The sequence below is a fragment of the Thalassophryne amazonica genome, chromosome 3, assembly GCF_902500255.1.
Source record: "Thalassophryne amazonica chromosome 3, fThaAma1.1, whole genome shotgun sequence".
Classification (NCBI taxonomy): domain Eukaryota; kingdom Metazoa; phylum Chordata; class Actinopteri; order Batrachoidiformes; family Batrachoididae; genus Thalassophryne; species Thalassophryne amazonica.
This window is the reverse complement of record NC_047105.1, coordinates 9,399,716-9,425,809: the sequence shown is the minus strand read 5'-3', so window position 1 is coordinate 9,425,809 and position 26,094 is coordinate 9,399,716. Positions and strand designations below refer to the sequence as shown.

General features: G+C 40.5%; 1 protein-coding gene across 2 annotated transcripts in view; it reads left to right on the top strand.

The window, feature by feature from the left end:
- LOC117506091 (metabotropic glutamate receptor 4-like) overlaps positions 1-26,094 on the top strand; it is a 771,651-nt gene that overhangs the window by 5,721 nt on the left and 739,836 nt on the right. The window contains exon 1 of one of the 2 annotated variants that reach the window (XM_034165614.1): positions 23,243-23,372. The exons of the other annotated variant lie outside the window; for it this stretch is intronic. The gene's annotated coding sequence lies outside the window, so the exon portion shown is untranslated. Of the gene's footprint in view, positions 1-23,242; positions 23,373-26,094 lie in introns of those variants that run through there. 2 annotated transcript variants of the gene reach the window in all.

The following is a 26,094-nucleotide window of genomic DNA, read 5'->3' as shown; positions in this document are numbered from 1 at the left end:
CCTTCTCAACATCTTTTAACTGTTATCAGTAATACGTACACAACAAAACCATCTTCTGGCATTTGCATATCATCATAACAAGTTTATTATTAGTATGTCATCTGTCTTTGGCAAAAAAAAAAAAAAAAAATAGCACTACAACGTATGGTGCCAATTCAGCGAGTTCACAAATGATTATGATGATGATATGTTCTCTCTTGTTGAGAGGGTTATCTAGAGGAGGTGGAGCACCTGTGATGGACTTCTGCCGTGCCCTGATGTTGTCTTGTTGTCCAGACTTCACAAGGTTTGTTTACATTGTGCCCTAAACTGGAACTCTGCTGAATCCAGCCTCTCGCATGAGTCAAGGACCGCGAGACGGTGCGAGATTCACCACTGCGAAACAGGGAATTTCAATAAAGGCTCTATTCTATTTTATTGGTAGTAGAGCTGAACTCTTGCACCGTTTTAGCATGAAGATTGAAGATTTTAAGCATGTTAAAATTTTTAACGGGACCACGACGAACATCGGCGTTGTCCGACTGACCTCGACTCAGCTCCTGCAGACTTTGGCGGACCTCAGCACTGGTCAACGCACTGTCTGTTGGCAAACGCCGTGCTAGTCATCAGTGAATGGGCCGTCTGAATTATTTGATGATACTTCTCACTCTGGTTCTTGACATTTGGAAATGCTGTGATAACTTTGTAAATCCTTCTTCTGCTTTGTGAGCATCAAAAATCCTTTTTCTCAAGTCTAAACTGATTTATTTTGCTGTTTTCTCAAATGACAGCTCAAACCCTTACTGAAGTGGAAGCGTATTGCACTCACTTGATAAATTAGTTTTTCTGCTTTGTTTTTTGGAGTAATTATTTGTGTTTTTCTGAGTAATTTATTTTTTGTTTGTTTTTTGGAATAATTATTTCTGTTTTTCTGAGTAATTTATTTTTATTTTTAGTTTTTGTTTTTTTTTTTTTTTTTTTACTATTTCTTGAGTGACCACATAGCCAGCCTGAATGCATTTCAAAAGCATCATCCTGTATCCATGGAGCATACCGTATCTGTCCAACTGATCCTGGAGAAAAACTATGTCTAGCGGATTTGGATGGGCTTTCCTTCTGAGCAGCCACAAAGTCCTCAGCTGCCTGCGTAGAATCCATAAACTAATTATAATACCATCTATATGACTTAAAGACAGGACAGTCTCCCAGTGTCTTAAACCCAGATCAATGTAAAACTTGATTCAACTGAACAATGTCATGTATGTTACCAAATTGAGCTCTCAAAGAATGAATGCATCTTCAAATACTCTCTAAACTCAGAAAAAATTGGTCCAAAAAACAGAAGAAAAAAAAATAATTCAGAAAATCAGGAAAAAATTACTTTGAAAAATAAACCATAAAAATAAATTTCTCTGAAAAACAGAAAAACTCAGAAAAACAGAAATAATTATTCTAAAAAACAAACCAAAAAATAAAATTTATCAAGTGAATGCAATATGCTTTCATACGTTTTAACTTGATTTTACTAGCTTTGAGCATTATAAAGTTAAAGTACATCACTGCACAACAGTGGTTTGTGCTGTGGTTCAACAAACAGGTCAATTCTTAAGGGGGCTAATAATTTTGACCCTGGTAGTTTTTGTGAAATAATTTTGTTTCTGTGTGCAAAGTAAAATAACATAAGAATCCAAAATAAAGCTAGAATGTTTAGAAATGCTGTGTTGACAATGACTTGTCTGTTAAAAAAAGCACTTGGAAAAAAATTGAAGAAAATGTTACATTTCTTGGGCGTGGCTAATAAATTTGTCCTCATGTGTATACTCTGAAAAATACAGAACAGTTTGTGTGGACACAGAATTGTGAGACTTTAAGGATTGTTAACATGAAACCACAGTTATGTTTTACTGCAAAAGTAAAATAAATCAGATTTTCACAGTGGGACACCTTTAAATGTCATTAAAATGAAAAGCATAAAATGGCAATCTGTCCAACAAAACTGCAGGCCCGTCTCAGACAGTCATACACGGAATTTTTTTTTTTTTTTTTTTTTTTTTTTTTACAGTTTGTACTTGGCAAATTAAAAATAAAAAACCCAACTTGGAATATTTCAATAGGTTGAATTCAAACCTCTAAATGTGATTTTGATGCCAGTGATACATCTTTTGATGTAATTTGCTTCACTATACTGACTTACACTGACAAATAAAAATTTCATACACAGCATAGATTCGGGTTTCATTATTTTGTTGGCACGTCATTAATCCTGAAATAGTGTGGAAAAACGATTGGATTCCAAATTATTAACAACAAGAAACAACAGCATCTAAAAATCCTCACGAGTGATGTTCTGCACTTGGTCGTATGCGCATATTGTTCCTCGTGTAGCCTCCTGTGAAATGGGCTGTGAAATGAGTACACTTAACATCCCTGCAGTGGATTATACACATTATCTTAGAGCAGGGTTCGAGAGCATCCGTCATCAAGTCCCTTTCACCTTCACTCAAGTCCATTTAATGTTCCGATCTCCAAAGTGCTTTTGCTCAATCAATCTGCGTGCACGATAATGCGCAACAGCTTCAGTAATTCTCCAGGATTCACTTTGCTCGGAGCACCAAACCAGTTATGACAAAGTTTCCACAGCTGACCTTCAGCTCACTGAGGCAACCTGAACCAGAAAATCCATTCAAACCCTATCTATCTATCTATCTATCTATCTATCTATCTATCTATCTATCTATCTATCTATCTATCTATCTATCTATCTCTATCTCTATCTCTATCTCTATCTCTATCTCTATCTCTATCTCTATCTCTATCTCTATCTCTATCTCTATCTCTATCTCTCTCTCTCTCTCTCTCTCTCTCTCTCTCTCTCTCTCTCTCTCTCTCTCTCTCTCAGTTTGAATGGTATAATGTGTCCAAACCTTTATACACACATATATATATATATACATATACACACATAGTGAGGAAAATAAGTATTTGAACACTCTGCGATTTTGCAAGTTCTCCCACTTAGAAATCATGGAGGGGTCTGAAATTTTCATCGTAGCTGCATGTCCACTGTGAGAGACATAATATAAAAAGAAAAATACGGAAATGACAATGTATGATTTTTTAAAATAATTTATTTGTATGTTACTGCTGCAAATAAGTATTTGAACACCTACCAACCAGCAAGAATTCTGTCTCTCACAGAACTGTTAATTTTTCTTTAAGAAGCCCTCTTATTCTGCACTCTTTACCTGTATTAATTGCACCTGTTTGAACTTGTTACCTGTATAAAAGACACCTGTTCACACAATCAATCACACTCCAACCTGTCCACCATAGCCAAGACCAAAGAGCTGTTTAAGGACACCAGGGACAAAACTGTAGACCTGCACAAGGCTGGGATGGACTACAGGACAACAGGCAAGCAGCTTGGTAGAAGACAACAACTGTTATGATTATTTATTAGAAAGTGGAAGAAACACAAGATGACTGTCAATCTCCCTCGGTCTGGGATTCCATGCAAGATCTTACTTTGTGGGGTAAGGATGATTCTGAGAAAGCTCAGAACTACACAGGAGGACCTGGTCAATGACCTGAAGAGAGCTGGGACCACAGTCACAAAGATTACATTAGTAACACATGATGCTGTCATGGTTTAAAATCCTGCAGGGCAGCAAGGTCCCCCTGCTCAAGCCAGCACATGTCCAGGCCCGTTTGATGTTCACCAGTGACCATCTGGATGATCCAGAGGAGGCATGGGAGAAGGTCATGTGGTCAGATAAGACCAGAATAGAGCTTTTTGGAATCAACTCCACTTACCATGTTTAGAGGATGAGAACAACCCCAAGAAAACCATCCCAACCGTGAAGCATGGGGGTGGAAACATCATACTCTGGGGGTGCTCTTCTGCAAAGGGGACAGGACGACTGCACCGTATTGAGGGAGGATGGATGGGGTCATGTATTGCAAGATTTTGGCAAACAACCTCCTTCCCTCAGTAAGAGCATTGAAGACGGGTCATGGCTGGGTCTTCCAGCATGACAATGACCCCAAAAACACAGCCAGGGCAACTAAGGAGGGGCTCCGTAAGAAGCATTACAAGGTCCTGGAGTGGCCTGGCCAGTCTCCAGACCTGAACTCAATAGAAAATCTTTGGAGGGAGCTGAAACTCCAAACCTGAAAGATCTAGAGAAGATCTATATGGAGGTGTGGACCAAAATCCATGCTACAGTGTGCGTAAACCTGGTGAAAACCTACAGGAAACGTTAGGACCTCTGTAATTGCAAACAAAGGCTACTATACCAAATATTAACATTGATTTTCACAGGTGTTCAAATACTTATTTGCAGCAGTAACATACAAATAAATTATTAAAAAAATCATACCTTGTGATTTCCGGATTTTTATTTTATTTTATTTTTTTTTAGATTATGTCTCTCACAGTGGACATGCAGCTAAAATGGAAGTTTCAGACCCCTCCATGATTTCTAAGTGGGAGAACTTGCAAAATTGCAGGGTGTTCAAATACTTATTTTCCTCACTGTATATATATACATACAGGCTCTAGATTGGGTAATGTTTATAAGGACCCCTTCACACATAGTGTGAATACGTACAACCCCAGGGTGACTCATGGTGAAACAGCTCATATGATCGAACCACGAAACATCGCACTGACAGGCAGGCATGCACAATGCCGGTGCGATGGTTTGTGGACGCGGGAACACACTGCCATCAGCTGCATGACGTGGTTACACATTGCGCAGCTGCTGTGAAGAAAAAAGAAATAGAAAATAAAATAAAAAATACATGCTGCAACGGTTTTGTGCATGCAAGAACACAGCAGCTTTTCACAGCTGAAAAAAAAAATTCAAACCTGCGCCTTCCAAAAGCTCTGATTGACAGTCAGAAACTTAACCACTGAGCTACAATTGCAGTCCTGTGAAGGCTGCGGGAACCTGCCTGATATGAGGAAGGAGATGGATGTATTTAAAATTAAATAAACCCAGACACCATGTAAAAACACCGCATTTATCAAGCGGGCAATAAAAATATGATCCGTCTGTTCCTCTGTAGATGACCCATGGTCACAGACATACAGCCATGAAGGGGCCATTAAATAACCTTGGTTAAATAAGAAAAAAACAAACCCACATGCTCTGATTACCAGATGCAAACTTTACCACTGTGCTACAATCACTGTCTTGTAACGGGAGCATGAAATGGCTAAAATTAACAAGCAGATAAACATATTTTCTAAATAATAATAAAAAGCGCTGTGATAACTGACCAAATGGTATTTGGTACAGCGTATTTCTGCTGATATGTGACTGAAAATGGTGTATTTGTCATACTGTTGGTTTGTCCTGGTCGTGCGGCACGCTGCTCACAGGCCGACACGTGTGTCCTTTCAGACATGACATTCAGGTTGCCTGCTGCATGTACAAATAGACTGATGGTCCATTTCTCCTCTCATCACAAAAGCGATATATGTTTTTATGTATTTCCACACAAGCACACACACACGTGCATGTCTGTCAAAGCACGAGACGTGTGCTGCAGCTGTGACGTCCAGGCCTGGAGATGAGCCAACAGCTGTGGGCAGCCAGCCACGCCCCCTGTCCTGTCAGCACACAGACCAAGATGTCACTGTGTGATCAAGTGAGAGGTGCCTCGCCTGCGGGGAGCAAGCCACACTCACACACGTTGTGGGGGGAGCTGACACTCTGGCACGCCACATGTACACTCGGCAATTCCACAGTCGTGGGGCACTTAGACAAATTTCACATCCACCTCGACAGTGACTGTCTGCTGACTGTCGTGATGATCATGCAAATGGCCACACGTTTTCTAAGTGCCATGCGAGCAGAGTTAGATGTTCGTGTGTGTCAGCTGGAATTTGGCCGACACCTGCCGCGAGAAGGATCGATGGGTTCACAGAGTGCACACTCTGTCTTTCAGCCGCTGGTGTGTGCAAACAGTTGTAGCAACAGGTGTACGAGGCATTGGAGGCAGCTACGATTATACACGTTTTGCACATGATTCCTGCTTCATGTGTACTTTCTGCACAAATCGACCAAATTCACACTATGTGCAAAGGGGCCCTAACATAGGTAGCTGACAATTTTCAAGTGTTTCTGTGTAGGCTCTCAGTTGTCCAGGTGGTTTCCATAGTAGAAAAAGCTTGAATCTTCGACTGGACTGGGTTGCTTGACGCGAGGACATTTCGCTTAAAATCGCAGAAGCTTCCTCAGCTAAAATTCTTGCTCTGGTGGTCTGACTTCTGTCTTGACTCTTGTAGAGAAGAATAATCAAGAAGTCACAAAAGCTGGAGTTTTAAACCTAACCAGACCCCTCCTACCGAGAGGCAGACTGCTATAGGCCAGTGACTAAACAATAGCTCTAATTAGCACCTATTGTGCTCTAGTTAGCACCCTCCTAATGACAGGGCAGCTGTCCCTCCTAATGATGGGAGCGACCTTCTCCTGATGGCTCCCTTGACAACTCTGCTGATGACGTGAATGACTCATTACCATGAACAAAGGACTGAAACTGCTTTGACCTGAGTACCCCATTGTAAACAGGATAAAGCGTGTCTCAGACCCCCTCCCCGGTTAAGGCTGGGTTTTAAACATTTCACAAAGAATGCCTCCTTGACCCCTCTCTCAAACCATTTCTTCTCTCTGGCTAATATTTTAACTTCCTTGTCCTCAAACGTGTGGTTAGTGTCTTTAAGGTGGAGATGAACTGCAGACTGAGGTCCACTGGCGCTCTCTCTGCGGTGCTGGTATAGCCTTTTGTGTAAAGGTTGTTTAGTCTCACCTATGTAGTGTTTGTTACAGTTTTCCTGACATCTTACATTTTAGCTGAGGAAGCTTCTGCGATTTGAAGCGAAATGTCCTCGCATGAAGCAACCCAGTCCAGTCGAAGATTCAAGCTTTTTCTACTATTTTTCAAGTGTGTTAATAAATTATGCAAAGTGTCTATAATGAGTTAGAATGGCGTGAGTCCAGAATGTGTTTAGCACCTGACCTCTATGTTTTTTAGAGGACCTCAACCCTTTTATTTCTTGTTATCATATACACACTATTATCATTATTCTTATTATTTTATTTTATTATTACTTCTATTTTGTCATTTGATTTTTAAATGGACCACAATGGAAATAAGTGTTTTCACTTTGTTGTGTCATCCATGTATTTTGAACATATTTACAATTATATTATGTACTTACATTGAATTTACTAAATAAAAGCACACAGGCACTCATGATTTTAATATAAAGATGATTTAGTGCCCCTGCTGGAATGGCACTTGAGTCCAGAATGTAATTAGCTATGTTAGTTAATATCCAAAGCTTCTTCAAAAACATTAGTCTTATCAACAGCATTAGTGAAGGTTACAAATGATCTTCGTATGGCCTCAGAGAGTGGACTCATCTCTATGTTTGTTCTGTTAGACCTCAGTGCTGCTTTTGATACTGTTGTGTGGACTCAGGAACACTTCAGAAAACCATTGTCAGTTAACACAGTTCGTCGCTACATCAACAAGTGCAAGTTAAAACTCTATTGTGCAAAGCGAAAGTCATACATCAACAACATCCAGAAACACCGCCGCCTTCTCTGGGCCTGAGCTCATTTGAAATGGACAGACACAAAGTGGAAAAGTGTGCTGTGGTCTGATGAGTCCATGTTTCAAATTGTTTTTGAAAATCATGGACGCCGTGTCCTCCGGACAAAAGAGGAAAAAGACCATCCAGATTGTTACCAGCGCAAACTTCAAAAGCCAGCATCTGTGATGGTATGGGGGTGTGTTAGTGCCCATGGCATGGGCAACTTACACATCTGTGATGGCACCATCAATGCTGAATGGTACATCCAGGTTTTGGAGCAACACATGCTGCCATCCAAGCAACGTCTTTTTCAGGGACGTCCCTGCTTATTTCAGCAAGACAATGCCAAGACACATTCTGCACGTGTTACAACAGCGTGGCTTCGTAGGAAAAGAGTGCAGGTACTAGACTGGCCTGCCTGCAGTCCTGACCTGTAGCCCATTTAAAATGTGTGGCGCATTATGAAGCACAAAATACGACAACAGAGACCCCGGATTGTTGAACAACTGAAGTCGTACATCAAGCAAAGAATGGGAAAGAATTCCACCTACAAATCTTCAACAATTAGTGTCCTCAGTTCCCAAATCCTTACTGAGTGTTGGTAGAAGGAAAGGTGATGTAACACAGTGGTAAACATACCACTGTCCCAGCTTTTTTGAAATGTGTTGCAGGCATCCATTTCAAAATGAGCAAATATTTGTACCAAAACAATAAAGTTTATCAGTTTGAACATTAAATATCTTGTCTTTGTGATGTATTCAATTGAATATAGGTTGAAGAGGACTTGCAAATCATTGTATTCTGTTTTTATTTACATTTTACACAACGTCCCAACTTCATTGGAATTGGGGTTGTGTGTGTGTGTCTATATGTATATATATATATATATATATATATATATATATATATATATGTATACATATATATATATATATGTATATATATATATATATGTATATATATATATATGTATATATATATATATATATATGTATATATATATATATATATATATATATGTATATATATATATATATATATATATATATATATATATATATATGGGTGAATCTTAGACTACGGGCACTTATTATGTCCTTTGATCATATTGTATGAAAAACAGAAAAAGGGGAAATTTCACACTTTTATAGTTATCTTTACAATGAAAGTGTGTTAAGAAATTTGTTCTAGTAGTCTATGATGACTTTTTCACCTTTTTTCAGCATCATTATATGCAAATATTGGATATTTGGATGGAGCAGCTCTCATTTCTAGAAATCTGGCCAATTTTCTTAAATCCTCCAAACCGTGACTATTCAGGGTTGGGACCAGGAAGCAGAGTTGTAGTCTTACACACCTCTCTGCAGCTTCTCTCCCCCTGCCATCCCCTCATTACCCCATCCCCGTAGAGACGGTGCCTGCTCCCAGACCACCAATAACCAGCAAAAATCTATTTAAGCATAAAAAATAAATAAATAAAAATAATATAGCACCTTCAACTGCACCACAGACTAAAACAGTTAAATGTGGTCTATTAAATATTAGGTCTCTCTCTTCTAAGTCCCTGTTAGTAAATGATATAATAATTGATCAACATATTGATTTATTCTGCCTTACAGAAACCTGGTTACAGCAGGATGAATATGTTAGTTTAAATGAGTCAACACCCCCGAGTCACACTAACTGTCAGAATGCTCGTAGCACGGGCCGGGGCGGAGGATTAGCAGCAATCTTCCATTCCAGCTTATTAATTAATCAAAAACCCAGACAGAGCTTTAATTCATTTGAAAGCTTGACTCTTAGTCTTGTCCATCCAAATTGGAAGTCCCAAAAACCAGTTTTATTTGTTATTATCTATCGTCCACCTGGTCGTTACTGTGAGTTTCTCTGTGAATTTTCAGACCTTTTGTCTGACTTAGTGCTTAGCTCAGATAAGATAATTATAGTGGGCGATTTTAACATCCACACAGATGCTGAGAATGACAGCCTCAACACTGCATTTAATCTATTATTAGACTCAATTGGCTTTGCTCAAAATGTAAATGAGTCCACCCACCACTTTAATCATACCTTAGATCTTGTTCTGACTTATGGTATGGAAATTGAAGACTTAACAGTATTCCCTGAAAACTCCCTTCTGTCTGATCATTTCTTAATAACATTTACATTTACTCTGATGGACTACCCAGCAGTGGGTAATAAGTTTCATTACACTAGAAGTCTTTCAGAAAGCGCTGTAACTAGGTTTAAGGATATGATTCCTTCTTTATGTTCTGTAATGCCATATACCAACACAGTGCAGAGTAGCTACCTAAACTCTGTAAGGGAGATAGAGTATCTCGTCAATAGTTTTACATCCTCATTGAAGACAACTTTGGATGTTGTAGCTCCTCTGAAAAAGAGAGCTTTAAATCAGAAGTGCCTGACTCTGTGGTATAACTCACAAACTCGCAGCTTAAAGCAGATAACCCGTAAGTTGGAGAGGAAATGGCGTCTCACTAATTTAGAAGATCTTCACTTAGCCTGGAAAAAGAGTCTGTTGCTCTTTAAAAAAGCCCTCCGTAAAGCTAGGACATCTTACTACTCATCACTAATTGAAGAAAATAAGAACAACCCCAGGTTTCTTTTCAGCACTGTAGCCAGGCTGACAAAGAGTCAGAGCTCTATTGAGCCGAGTATTCCTTTAACTTTAACTAGTAATGACTTCATGACTTTCTTTGCTAATAAAATTTTAACTATTAGGGAAAAAATTACTCATAACCATCCCAAAGACATATCGTTATCTTTGGCTGCTTTCAGTGATGCCGGTATTTGGTTAGACGCTTTCTCTCAGATTGTTCTGTCTGAGTTATTTTCATTAGTTACTTCATCCAAACCATCAACATGTCTATTAGACCCCATTCCTACCAGGCTGCTCAAGGAAGCCCTACCATTATTTAATGCTTCGATCTTAAATATGATCAATCTATCTTTATTAGTTGGCTATGTACCACAGGCTTTTAAGGTGGCAGTAATTAAACCATTACTTAAAAAGCCATCACTTGACCCAGCTATCTTAGCTAATTATAGACCAATCTCCAACCTTCCTTTTCTCTCAAAAATTCTTGAAAGGGTAGTTGTAAAACAGCTAACTGATCATCTGCAGAGGAATGGTCTATTTGAAGAGTTTCAGTCAGGTTTTAGAATTCATCATAGTACAGAAACAGCATTAGTGAAGGTTACAAATGATCTTCTTATGGCCTCAGACAGTGGACTCATCTCTGTGCTTGTTCTGTTAGACCTCAGTGCTGCTTTTGATACTGTTGACCATAAAATTTTATTACAGAGATTAGAGCATGCCATAGGTATTAAAGGCACTGCGCTGCGGTGGTTTGAATCATATTTATCTAATAGATTACAATTTGTTCATGTAAATGGGGAATCTTCTTCACAGACTAAGGTTAATTATGGAGTTCCACAAGGTTCTGTGCTAGGACCAATTTTATTCACTTTATACATGCTTCCCTTAGGCAGTATTATTAGACGGCATTGCTTAAATTTTCATTGTTACGCAGATGATACCCAGCTTTATCTATCCATGAAGCCAGAGGACACACACCAATTAGCTAAACTGCAGGATTGTCTTACAGACATAAAGACATGGATGACCTCTAATTTCCTGCTTTTAAACTCAGATAAAACTGAAGTTATTGTACTTGGCCCCACAAATCTTAGAAACATGGTGTCTAACCAGATCCTTAATCTGGATGACATTACCCTGACCTCTAGTAGTACTGTGAGAAATCTTGGAGTCATTTTTGATCAGGATATGTCATTCAAAGCGCATATTAAACAAATATGTAGGACTGCTTTTTTGCATTTACGCAATATCTCTAAAATTAGAAAGGTCTTGACTCAGAGTGATGCTGAAAAACTAATTCATGCATTTATTTCCTCTAGGCTGGACTATTGTAATTCATTATTATGAGGTTGTCCTAAAAGTTCCCTGAAAAGCCTTCAGTTAATTCAAAATGCTGCAGCTAGAGTACTAACGGGGACTAGAAGGAGAGAGCATATCTCACCCATATTGGCCTCTCTTCATTGGCTTCCTGTTAATTCTAGAATAGAATTTAAAATTCTTCTTCTTACTTATAAGGTTTTGAATAATCAGGTCCCATCTTATCTTAGGGACCTCATAGTACCATATCACCCCAATAGAGCGCTTCGCTCTCAGACTGCAGGCTTACTTGTAGTTCCTAGGGTTTGTAAGAGTAGAATGGGAGGCAGAGCCTTCAGCTTTCAGGCTCCTCTCCTGTGGAACCAGCTCCCAATTCAGATCAGGGAGACAGACACCCTCTCTACTTTTAAGATTAGGCTTAAAACTTTCCTTTTTGCTAAAGCTTATAGTTAGGGCTGGATCAGGTGACCCTGAACCATCCCTTAGTTATGCTGCTATAGACTTAGACTGCTGGGGGGTTCCCATGATGCACTGAGTGTTTCCTTCTCTTTTTGCTCTGTATGCACCACTCTGCATTTAATCATTGGTGATTGATCTCTGCTCCCCTCCACAGCATATCTTTTTCCTGGTTCTCTCCTTCAGCCCCAGCTAGTCTCAGCAGAAGACTGCCCCTCCCTGAGCCTGGTTCTGCTGGAGGTTTCTTCCTGTTAAAAGGGAGTTTTTCCTTCCCACTGTCGCCAAGTGCTTGCTCACAGGGGGTCGTTTTGACCGTTGGGGTTTTGCCTTACAATATAAAGCGCCTTGGGGCAACTGTTTGTTGTGATTTGGCGCTATATAAATAAAATTGATTGATTGATTGAAATATTGCCGTTTTGTGCTTGTCCCACACCCAGACTTGATAAAAATGAATGGTTAATAAATGTTTTTTCTAATGTTTTAAAATATCTCTGAATAAAATATCAGTAAAATAATCAAAACATAATTGGGGTATTCAATGTCATACAACTGTTGTGATTTTTTTAAACAAAATGTAGTTGTCCCACACTATTGCCATAATTTCCACCACAACACTGTAATGTCCCTTTAAACAGTTTGTATGAAAGATTGTTTGGGTCATTTCTATGGAGATAAACAGTGATGTCAGAGCACATGTATATAGCGCCAAATCACAACAAACAGTTGCCCCAAGGCGCTTTATATTTTAAGGCAATGGTGCGGTGGAAATTACATTTATAAGGCCAATAGTGCCCGTAGTTAAAGAATCACCCATATATATATATATATATATATATATATATATATATATATATATATATATATATATATATATATATATATACGAGGTCTATTAGAAAAGTATCCGACCTTATTTTTAAAAATAAAAAAACATATGGATTTGAATCACGTGTGCTTGCGTGAGCCAACCTTGAACCTTCATGCGCATGCGTGATTTTTTTCACGCCTGTCGGTTGCGTCATTCGCCTGTGAGCAGGCTTTGAGTGAGGAGTGGTCCACCCCCCTCGGCGGATTTTCATTGTCAGGGAAATGGCTGAGAGACTGCTGCTTTGCTTGATCAAATTTTTTTTAGAAACTGTGAGGCACATCCATGTGGACACCATTCGAGAAATTCAGGTGGTTTTTGGTGAAACTTTTATGGGCTTCAAAGACATTAAGGGATGTTACTGTCGCTTTAAGGACGGCCCACAGCAGCTGTGGGGCGCGCCGCGTTCCAGCTGCCATCGACAGGCTGAACGACCATTTCATTTCTAAACGGATCGCTCTGTGGATCCGTGACCATCGTGTGCACTTTCTCTGGTTATCACAAGAGCTGGACATCACCCATTTTCCTGCAGATTTCACTTTTAACAAGAGATTTTGTTGTGGAAAGCCGAGCGGATGCTTCGCGCGTCATGATGGATTCGCTGCTGGGCCGACACAAAACCACCTCCATTTTGGTCTCACAGGACGGCTTTGAGATGGCGTTCAGACAGGCATGTCCCAGCTTGTCCTTCTGGCACTCTGAAACGGAGGTGTTCTTTGTCTCGTTTGCCGTCGTGACGCGCGAAGCGTCCGCTCCTTTCCATGACAAAAACTCCTCGTAACAGTGGAATGTGCTGTTCATTTCCAAACTGGACGCTGTGTTTTATCCGGGACCTCGTCTGGACTTGCACAGGAATTGTGAAAAGACGTGGACATCAGCACTTTTTTGGCAAATTGAGACAGATGTGCGGAGGACATGTCACGGCGGTACCGCATGGTGCAAAGCAATGCCGTGATGAAACGTCACAGAACATGTTCTGGCATGTCCAGGCACATCCACAATTTCTTGGATAATCACTCGACTGAAAAACCACCGACAGCTGTCTGAACGCCATCTCAAAGCCGTCCTGTGAGACCAAAACGGAGGTGGTTTTGTGTCGGTCCAGCAGCGAATCCATCAGGACGCGTGAAGCGTCTGCTCGGCTTTCCACGACAAAATCTCTTGTTAAAAGTGAAATCTGACTTCTAGACACACAAAATTAATTATTTTGATTGTAAACACTTACAGCTTCCTGTTAAAAATGTGAAATCCAAACTTCCTTTACATAACAATCATTTTTCACTAAAAAACTGAAAAAAAAATCAAGTTTGTTTTTGTGTTTTTTCTCATTTTAAATGCTAAAACTTACAAATAATGTGTATAAATAGTTAATCAGGTGTAATATAGTTGAAATTCAGGTACTCTTGGAAAAGGGTACCAAAGCACACAAACATAGAACATTATTTCTTAATTTTATTGCTATAATAAAAAATTTCAACCAATCGTCCATTTATAGCCTCAGTAGGTAAAGGGTTAAAGCGGCAGTAACACTCCTTAATCTGTATAATCTCCACAAAACCGTCCCTGAAAGCCATATTAATTTTCCGAACGGTGTCCACCTGGAGGTCTCTCACAGTTTCTGGAAAAAAATTGATGCAGCAAAGCTCCAAATCGTTCAGACATTTATTCGCAATAAAAAAACGACGAGAGGGGTGGACCACTGTTAACTCAAAGCCTGCTCACAGGCGAATGACGCAACTGACAGGCGTGAAAAAACTCACGCATGCGCACAAAGGTATATATATATATATATATATATATATGAGGTCTGTGAGAAAAGGTGAAATGGGGTTAAGGGGGAAATATGTGTCAGTCAAACAAAACCACAAATAAGAGGTCAGACCGTAGCCTCCCATAACCCCGGCCTCCACTCCACCTGCTGCGGTGTTACCCCCCTCCCACACACACCGTCTCCCGTCATTCCTTGTTGTGGTCACCACTAATCCACTACATTATCATATAGATACAGAGGATTCCAGCACATTGTATAATCACATGCAGCAGCATTTTCTGACTTTATATTATGCCTGCTGTAACGGGAAGCTGCACACTTTTAAGGTGAGCTTATTTCACCTTCTTTGTGCTGCTGAGGAGTGAGAGCTACAAAATGATACCAGAGATGAGAGCGTCGGCTGACAATGACACTGTGACAGCGCCGGTGTTTCCTCCTCTTTCCAAAACCATCACCCGTGATTTCTGTTTCTGCTGCCAGTGGAGGGTTGTGTAATGTTTGCTGATTTCAGTGCTGCTCCTGTATTGCACCTGCATAATGAAACAAGGAGGGGGAAGGCGCTGCTGTCACTCACTATTCAGAAATATATATATATATATATATATATATTTATATATATATATATATATATAAATCTCTGCCATCTTTAAAGAACATGATAAAACTCATTTCATTTCATTTATATAGCTCAAATCACAACAAAGCTGCCTCAAGGGGCTTCACACAAGTAAGGTCTAACCTTAGCAACCCCTAGAGCAAGAAACCTCAAGCAGACCAGACTCAAAGGGGTGACCCTCTGCTTGGGCCATGCTCCAGACACAATTGACAAAATGACTATACAGGAAAACTAAGACACTTCCAGAAGCTGTGCATGCTGATGATTCACAGACACAACAAATTCAAACATTCACATATAGTAGGTTTTTTTTTTTTTTGGAACAATAACAGTGAATCTTTGTCTGAAGCATTTGGTTTATTTCATCTTTTCAGTGTTTTTAAGCAACAAATCAGTACCCGCAGTGATTTTCATGAAGTGTTTTAAAATGGAGACTCATTTTCTGAAGCAGTTGTGTCCTTTCGTTTTTGAAGTATTGAATCATTTTTCTGAAGCTCTTGTTTCATTTCGGGGTGTTTTGAATTTTGGGAATTTTGGAGTCAGTCATCTTCTGGGTGAATTGTTTCATTTAGTGTTCTAAGCACTTCGGGACATGTTTTTGTTGAGTGTTTCAGACATTCCCAAATAATGAATTATTTTCCAATACCATTTTTTTTTTTTTTACCTTCACCAGTGAAGCTGGGTGGAGGTTATGTTTTCTCACCTGATTGTTTGTTTGTTTGTGAACAGCCTGGAACCCACCATCTTTCATATTTTGTTATGATTTATTTTTATACAGAGGATTCATATCCTGATAGTCAAGAAAGTCAGGACAAATGTGGGAAAATTGGAAAAACCCCTATCTTTTAACATTAAACATATATTCAAATATTCGTAACTCTCAAAAACAATCAAATTTCTTTCATATTTGAAAGTGTTATGCAGCATGGTATACTTGGACTAAAAAAGTTTGATCTAATCCAGATTACAGATTTTGTGGCCATTTAAATTTAGTATTGAAAACTCCATTTAATGTATATTTTACATTATATCTTAATCAAACGTGCCCCAGTCACTCTCACATTTGAAAGTGAGATGCAGACTGGCACTCACTATCACCTGACAAAGTCTGATCTGCATCTGATCCTTATTGCGGATTTAGCGGATATTTGATTTTAACATTGAAAATCCCTTTTGATCTATATTTTGTATTATACAGGGTGGGCCAATAAAATGTTACCACTTTTTTATTGTACACAAGTGTTTGAAATGAGAACTTATTTGAAAATTTTATTTACAGACTTGTAACAGAAGCATCAAATTAACATTTGATACCAAAGGTTTCCCACTTTGTCTCTTGTTTTCTGCACACTTCAATAATTGATGAAATTTTTTTAATTGCACGAATTAAAAAAGTGGTAGCATTTTATTGGCCCACCCTGTATTTTAGCTTATAAAAAGCCACCTATAAGGGGACTTTGACCTTGCAAATTTTTTCCAAGGTAAAAATTTGTGGAATTGCAAACTAGTGTTGGTGGAGGTTTGCGCTCTGTGAGTGCGGTGCTCTAGTTGTTGTTTGTTTCCATGAATCTTAATTGGAATAAGCGGGTATAGAAAATGAATGGATTAATTAATTTTAAAAGGTATCTTCATTGTCCACGAGACAGAAGTCACAGAAATCCCATTTTCTTAGAATATCTGATGGCCAGGAATGTTTGACGAAATGTTTCTGTGAATGTTTGGGGGCACTGACGACACAGACACTGTGATTATGAGCTAGCAAGCCTCTATAAATGGAGATTCATTTTCTGAACAAGTGTAGTATAGGTTGTGTTTTGATATTATTTTCTGCACTAATTGTTTGACTTGAGGTTTTCAGCATTTAAAAAAAAAAAAAAAAATCATTGAATCATTTTCTGAAACAATACTTTCATTTCGTGTTTCAAGTCTTTCTAAGCAGAATTTTTTTCTGGAATAATTTTTTCATTTAATATTTTCAGCATTTCAAATCATTTAATTTCATTTCAGTTCATTTCATTTATTGATTCATTAGCAAGAAAGATACACTTCTGTATCTCAAAATACTGTTTTTCTGTAACCAGATAACACCTCTGAAGTGATTTACAAGACATGTGACAGAGATGTTAGCGTACTATCTCCCAGGGCTGTGACAGCTGCAAACAGCATTTGCGAGGGACTTCACGTGATGTTCGCTGGGTGTCACTATCCCCTCATTTGAATCGCTGGGTGTTGCTTGCATTGTGCCTGAATTTTGAACAGCACAAAGTTGGTGAGGCGACAAAGATCCTCCTCAAATACTCACAGAGTGATCATGGGCATCGAGAAGCTCGCTGAATGTAGCTTCCGTGACATTTTCACCGCAAGTCCGTGCGATATTCAGCTGATATTCGGGATACATGCAGTAATGTATCGCTAGTACCAATTCAGTGAGATACCATCTGAGAAGTTGTCGCTAATTTGTGTGTTTTGTTGCAAATTCACATCTCCAACTACTGTCCAACAGCCGCGGCCCAGTGAGATAGTACCCAGTGAGATAGTACCCAGTGAGATAGTACCCTTAGCGTGCACGCCCCAGGAACGCATATCAAGTATGGATGAATGCTGCGAAAATGGAAAGTTGATATAACTAATATTTTTTGGAGAAATTAAGGATATTACGTAAGAATGGTGAACAATGAACATTGATAATTAAATTCTGGACTCACATGCCTTTTCACCAGGGGGCGGTAAATCAACTATATATTAAAAGCAGTGGCCTGTGTGTACGTGTGTGTGTGTGTGTGTGTGTGTGTAATTTTGATCATGGAGAAACTGGGGAGAGCTGACATTTGCCATTTGGTATGCTTATGTATTTTGGGTCAAGGATGAACGCCGCAAAAACTGAAAACTGATAGGACTAATATTCTTGGATAAATTAGGGGTTTTATGTAACAACGGGGACAAGAGATGTTGATGTCACCATTAATCAGTCCCTGGTAACCACACAAGCTCTGAACAAAGGAAATATCTCAACCCTGCCACACTCAAAAAACTGACTCATTGGATTGAATTTCTATCTAATAAATATATGTAGTCACAACTAAATAAAACAGAATAGAATAGATTAGAATAAAAAAGAAACTTTGCATAATTTACAGTGGCTTGCAAAAGTATTCAGCCCCTTGGTGTTTCACACATTTTAATTAGTTTATGATGTTTCAAATACATAAAGCAAACCAGGCTTCTCAATATAAAAATTTCTAAAATGATCTTCCTTAGACTCAAACTGAAAGTAAATCTCTACAACTTGATATAAATTAATTAAAAATATAAAAGCCAAGATGATGGGTTGCATAAGTAATGGGCCCCTTTGGTATAATACCTGTAAATAATCAGTTTAATTGCCAGTTTTCTTCAGACAAGTCAGGGGATGGATACATGAACATTTCCAAGTCACTGAATATGTCTTGGACTTTATTTACACCAGTTATGAAGAAATACAAACAGTGTGACACTCTATGGTAAATCTGTGTGGAGTAGACAGTTCTCAAAAACTGTGTGACTGTACAAGAAGGAGAAGAGTGAGGAAAGCCACCAAGACACCTAGACAGCCCAGAAGAAGTTATAGGCTTCTGTGGCTGTGATTGAAGAAATTATACTCAGTGCAAATTCTGCGTTTTGTATCTCCAGTTATACAGCTTCACGATGAAATGGTACAGACGAGGGTCTTCTTTCAGGAAAACATCAAATCTAGACTTGCATCTCAGATGTACCTTCTGGCAAATTTAAGGTGAACTTTCAGGTCTTCTTTTTAAGAAAATCCTCCTCTGTACCTCTTCATCATGAAGCTGTATAACTGGAGATATAAAATCCAAAACTTGCACTGTGCACAATTTCTCCAATCACAGCCACATAAGTCTATAACTTCTTCTGGGTTGTCTAGGTGTCTTGGTGGCTTTCCTCACTCTTCTCCTTCCTGTACAGTCACTCAGTTTTTGAGAACTGTCTACTCCATACAGATTTACCACAGAGTGTCATACTGTTTGTATTTCTTCATAACTGATGTAAATAAAGTCCAAGACATATTCAATAACTTGGAAATTTCATGTATCCATCCCCTGACTTGTCTGAAGAAAACTGGCAATAAAACGGATTATTTACAGGTATTATACCAAAGGGGCTGATTACTTATGCAACCCATCATCTTGGCTTTTATATTTTTAATTAATTTATATCAGGTTGTAGAGATTTACTTTCAGTTTGAGTTTAAGAAAGATAATTTTAGAAATTTTGATATTGAGAAGGCTGATCTACTTTTTGTATTTCTACCCTTGAAAAATGTCATCTACCTATTTTATAAAATGACCCAATCTAGAGCCCGTGGATCCCCACAGGCGACGAGCTAGTACTAGTGTAATTCTCCTGTGTGGATGTTCTTTCCACATCTGAACGTGGGTATACGAGGACTATTAGAAAAGTATCCGACCTTATTTAAAAAAAAAAAACATATGGATTTGAATCACGTGTGCTTGCGTGAGCCAACCTTGAACCTTCATGCGCATGCGTGATTTTTTTCACGCCTGTCGGTTGCGTCATTCGCCTGTGAGCAGGCTTTGAGTGAGGAGTGGTCCACCCCCTTGGTGGATTTTCATTGTCAGGGAAATGGCTGAGAGACTGCTGCTTTGCTTGATCAAATTTTTTTTAGAAACTGTGAGGCACATCCATGTGGACACCATTCGAGAAATTCAGGTGGTTTTTGGTGAAAATTTTATGGGCTTCAAAGACATTAAGGGATGTTACTGTCGCTTTAAGGATGGCCCACAGAAGCTGTGGGGCGCGCCGCGCTCCAGCTGCCATCGACAGGCTGAACGACCATTTCATTTCTAAATGGATCGCTCTGTGGATCCGTGACCATCGTGTGCACTTTCTCTGGTTATCACAAGAGCTGGACATCACCCATTTTCCTGCAGATTTCACTTTTAACAAGAGATTTTGTCGTGGAAAGCCGAGCGGACGCTTCACGCGTCATGATGGATTCGCTGCTGGACCGACACAAAACCACCTCCGTTTTGGTCTCACAGGACGGCTTTGAGATGGCGTTCAGACAGCTGTCGGTGGTTTTTCAGTCGAGTGATTATCCAAGAAATTGTGGATGTGCCTGGACATGCCAGAACATGTTCTGTGACGCTTCATCACGGCGTTGCTTTGGACAAGGACAAGCTGGGACATGTCCACCTCTCCACAATTTCTCTGATACTCACTCGACTGGTAAGCACTGAAAGGCATGTCCCAGCTTGTCCTTCTGGCACTCCGAAACGGAGGTGTTCTTTGTCTCGCTTGCCGTCGTGACGCGCGAAGCGTCCGCTCCTTTCCATGACAAAATCTCCTCGTAACAGTGGAATGTGCCGTTCATTTCCAAACTGGATGCTGTGTTTTATCCAGGACGTCGTCTGGACTAATTGTGAAAAGACGTGGACATCAGCACTTTTTCGGCAAATTGAGACAGACGTGCGGAGGAATTCTGCAAAGCAACACCGTGATGAAGCGTCACAGAACATGTTCTGGCATGTCCAGGTACATCCACAATTTCTTGGATAATCACTCGACTGAAAAACCACCGACAGCTGTCTGAACGCCATCTCAAAGCCGTCCTGTGAGACCAAAACGGAGGTGGTTTTGTGTCGGTCCAGCAGCGAATCCATCATGACACGCGAAGCGTCCGCTCGGCTTTCCAAGACAAAATCTCTTGTTAAAAGTGAAATCTGCAGGAAAATAGGTGATGTCCAGCTCTTGTGATAACCAGAGAAAGTGCACACGATGGTCACGGATCCACAGAGCGATCCGTTTAGAAATGAAATGGTCGTTCAGCCTGTCGATGGCAGCTGGAGCGCGGCGCGCCCCACAGCTGCTGTGGGCGTCCTTAAAGCGACAGTAACATCCCTTAATGTCTTTGAAGCCCATAAAATTTTCACCAAAAACCACCTGAATTTCTCGAATGGTGTCCACATGGATGTGCCTCACAGTTTCTAAAAAAAAATTTGATCAAGCAAAGCAGCAGTCTCTCAGCCATTTCCCTGACAATGAAAATCCGCCGAGGGGGGTGGACCACTCCTCACTCAAAGCCTGCTCACAGGCGAATGACGCAACTGACAGGCGTGAAAAAAAATCACACATGCGCATGAAGGTTCAAGGTTGGATCACACAAGCACACGTGATTCAAATCCATGTTTTTTTTTTTTAAAAATAAGGTTGGATACTTTTCTAATAGACCTCGTAAGTAGACTAGAGCTCACTGCCATCATGTTGCACTGCACCCTCACGTATCCCATTGTTTTTCCTCGTACTCTGTTAAAGCACATTTTGTTTCAAAGCTTGCCTCTTTCATACGGAGCCCTGGAAGTGTCATTGCAGAATGTTTTGCATGTGGAGAGAATGTGCGCAAGTTTTGTTATATTGCACGCGCGTTTTGTTATATTGTGCACACATTTTAAGCATCGTTTGAGTAAAACAAAGGCACGATCTACTTAAACATGGCCACAATTTGTAAAACGTGCACTCAATATTGTCGTGACACATAAATGTTGACTATTAGTCAACAAAGCAGCAGACAGTGTGATACATTTCCCCATTAGAAATAGATCTGGTCAGAGTGTATCATCATGGTTTGGGCGCACAAGGACATATAGAGAACTCCAGCTGCCCAGCATGACATCATCTGGAGTTTAAGCACATGAAAAAAGGATGCTGAGGGCGAAGCGTCTCCCTGTCATGAGGATGACAATTTAGGTCATATTATGAAGTTAATTTTGAACGAAAGGAAAACGTGCGCACGTTTTATTAATTTGAGGGCTCGATTAAAGGAAAACGTGCACACATTTTATTTGTTCAAGGGCTCAATTAAAAGAAAATGTGTGCACATTTTATTCATTCGAGGGCTCGTTTAAAGGAAAACGTGCACGTTTTATTAATTTGAGGGCTCAATTAAAGGAAAACGTGCGCACGAATGATCACGGCCATTAAAACGTGCACACGAATTATCACGCCAGGAAAACATGCGCACGTTTTATTAATTTGTGGGCTCAAATGATCATGCCCAGAAAAAAAAGTGACCTCTCCCGGGTTCCGTACTTTCAGCCTTTACTTACAATATCTTCTGAAGCAAGTGTCATGTTTGGGTCAATGTCACAAATCATTGTATTTAACTTGAATTAAATTTAAGAAGAGTTCAAAGCTGTACCTGCATGTTAAGGAATGAACGTGTGTTTAAAAACGCTTCTCTTGTACTTTAAACTACAGCCATTTGTAGTTATTGCAGTCACGGGCAGGAAAGGACAGATTCTAGTAAAAATTATGCCCCCAAAGACTGGCACTGAAAGGGCACGGTGCACGCACAGATGTCAAGATGCCTACCGTGCAATAAAATATTGCTGCCTATGTTTTCTGAGATAATGGGCACGGGCTGAATTATATATTCCACTTTTTGAGCCCCACTCAAAACTACCCATTTAACACACTTAGGGTGACAGGCTTGTTGAGCGGAATTCAGGTTAGGCGAGAGCAGCAATTTATAATGAGGCCTTGCCGATGCGCTACTTTCAACAGCAGCCCTGCCACTTTTGTTGCTTCACTCCCAAATGGGACTAAGTGGGGTGGGGGAGATCTGCAGTTTTCATGCAGGGTTTACTTCGGTTTCGTACAGTGACTCCATCTGGAGCAGCTGGGAAACCTGCAACACCCACTTATCAACACTTGTGTTGATAAAGGGATTGCAATTATTGGCTCAGACATCAGCATTATAAATGGATGGCTGGGCTGCTACCTGGGGACGGTGCCGGTTGTCAGAGTTGCACTCCGCCAGCCGAGAGGAAGGAGTTTGATTCAAAAAAATGTCTCCACTCTCAAACGGATTGCTGTGCTTGCTGTGATGAGATTAGTGTGTCGGAGCAGGTTCTGCAGCATTAATTAAAGGTTTTATACCCGTGGCTGATTTGCACGAGAATTATCGTGCAAACGGCCACTAAAGGGAAGTCTGAGTCCTGTGACCCATTACCTGCACCACAGAGGTGATGCCTGGTTGTCGGATTGTTTGTAGGATTACTGAGAAACTATTAACTTATTTGCACAAAAACTGCTGAGAGGTTGGCAGCGGACCCAGAATACAAAGTGTAACATTTGTAAAAGAGCAGTGCCAGGAAATGTAGTTTGTTAAATATTTCAGCAGGGAATCGAGGTGATTTGTATTAAACGCGGTGGAAATGTTGGACTGTTCTGATATAGACCAGTAATTTTGGTGTGGATCTGGATAAAAGAGAATAATCATCCCAGATGTGGTGCCACTAGACTGTGTGTGTGTGTGTGTGTGTGTGTATAAGAGAAGCCATCTCAATGGTAGAAATAAAATCCAAGCCATCAATACATACATACGCCCTACCAGTCATCAGATATCCAGCTGGGATAATGATGCCACTGATGTCCAGACACGAAAACCCTTCACAATGCGCAGACGTTTCCACCCAAAATCCAGCACCCTGAAGCTTTATGAGCAATGGAAGGAAGGAGGGCGAGGATTAGTGAGTGTCAGAGCCACAATCCAAGATAAAACGAGGAGCATCCATGAATATATCAAAAAGATGGCCCCTCGAGATCAGCTGCTACAAGAGTGCCTCAGGCAGCTGAAGACAAGCGATGATAAGGAACAGGAGGAGGAGATATCATGGAAGACCAAACCCTCCATGGCACGTACCATCAACAGATACAGGGATTGGCTGACATCAAGAAGACCTACGAGTGGTTAGAAAAGGCCGGCCTAAAGGTCCAATGTCATTAATTGTGTACAGGAACATCTGTATGGATATGGATTAGAAGTCCCCAAGTCCCAATGGGAGATGCCACCAAAGGTGGCTGAGAATGACAGGGGTAAGGTCCTGTGAGACTTCAAATTCCAGAAAGACAAGCAGCTGCTGGCCAACAAACCAGACATAGTGGTGGTTGACAAGGGAAATAAGACCACAGTTATGATCCACGTAGTAATTTCAGCTGACAGCAACATCACAAAGAAGGAGCACGAGAAAATCAAGACATAACAAGGGGTGAAGGAACAACTGGAGGAGCTGTGGATGAGAAAGAGATAGAGGTAGAGAGAGAGAGAGGCAGTACGGTGGCTTAGGAGTTAGCAATGTTCCCTCATAACGCTTCATGGGATTGCTTCCCATCTGGGGCCTTTCTGTGTGGAGTTTGCATGTTCTCACCATGTTCACCGAGCAACCTAAAAGCTTACAGGTTAACCATGGTCTGGTTGTTTATTAAATTATTTTGCTGGTGGCCGGGACTGGTTTTCATAATCGTTCGCTTTGGTGTGGGCATTAAAAATAGGACCTGATTATTTCCTCAGTAATCATGGAATAATTGGACATAACATCATCCAGCTATTGATAGCTGCTAAAAGTGCTAATGCTGTTAGCATACAAAATTAACGGCCACTTCAGACATAGTATGAAAAAATACAACTCAGGGTGACTCACGGCGGAACAGCTTGTATGAACATTGAGCCAACGGGCAGGCATGCACGATGCCACTGCGATGGTTCGTGCATGCGGGAACAATAAAATAAAATAAAAATACCATCCATGGGATTTGAACCTGCACTTTCCAAATGCTCTGATTGCCAGTCAGAAACTTTACCACTGAGCTGCCATCGCTGTCCTGTGAAAGGTGTAGGAAAATGCCTAATACCAAGAAGGACATAGACGTATTTAAAAAAACAAATAAAACTACACACCATATAAAAACACCACATTTTATTGAATCCCTCCTATCCCTCCAGGCGGCCAGTACAAGTATGATTCATCTGTTCCTCTGTAGATGACCCATGGTCACAGATCTACAGTCATGAAATGACATGAATGAAGCAGGGCGCTCTTATCATGTCCACATTTGCTGGCGCGTGTCCTGTGGACGGTTCACCGCAGGACAGACACTGCGTCATGTGGAACAGAGCTAATGTGGGTGGCGTGACATTCAGATTGCCTGCTGTGTGTTATGATTTGATTGTCCGGATCACCTGGGTTAGCCTGTGAATGTGCGCGGTATGCACGCGCACATTCACAGGCTAACCCAGGTGATCCTGTGAATGTGCGCGTGCATACCACGCGGTATGCACGCACTCACTGCAGCCCATTGCAACAGCTATATAGGTTTTTATGTTTATCCATGTAAGGATAACACGCGTCACAGTGGACAGTTCATGTCCGTCCAAACGTGGTACGTGTTCCCCAGCGGTGATGTCGAGAACCACAGATCTCCGCAGCCACTCCTGTCAGCAGACACACCCCCCGTCAGGTCAGCGCACACACCAACGTGTCAGTGTGACTGTTTGCAAAGTCACACTTGTGGGGGCACTTAGACAAATTTCACTGCCAGCTTGACAGCAATTCTGCTGCAAGTCTGCTCACTGCTGTCGTGTGTTGGAGACTGGCCCCCCAAGATCCTTGACCTCGTCTGCCAGTTGCCACACGTCCGTTGATCCCAGGGAAGGTGGAAACAAAGAAGTCATGAGACAAAAGAATCTGTTCAGATTGCACCCTGCCTGATTTACTCTTCAAAACAGAGTTTTATTTAAAACAACATTGAGTAGTAAAATCTTACACAGAGCTCTGTGGATCCTGTTCTCAGCCCTGACATCTCAGCAGGAGATAAGAAGATGAGTCCCCCATGCTATCTGTGACCCACTTAAAAAACCTCCTCTAACAACGATTCAGCTATTCTTGAGGTGTTGTTTTGTCCCTTTCTCTCATTGATCCAAGAGGTTGGTGAGAACTGTCTGCTAATGGGAATTCTCCTCCCCTCACGTTGTATGGCAAAGCTAGCTCGGAAAGAGAGGTTACTA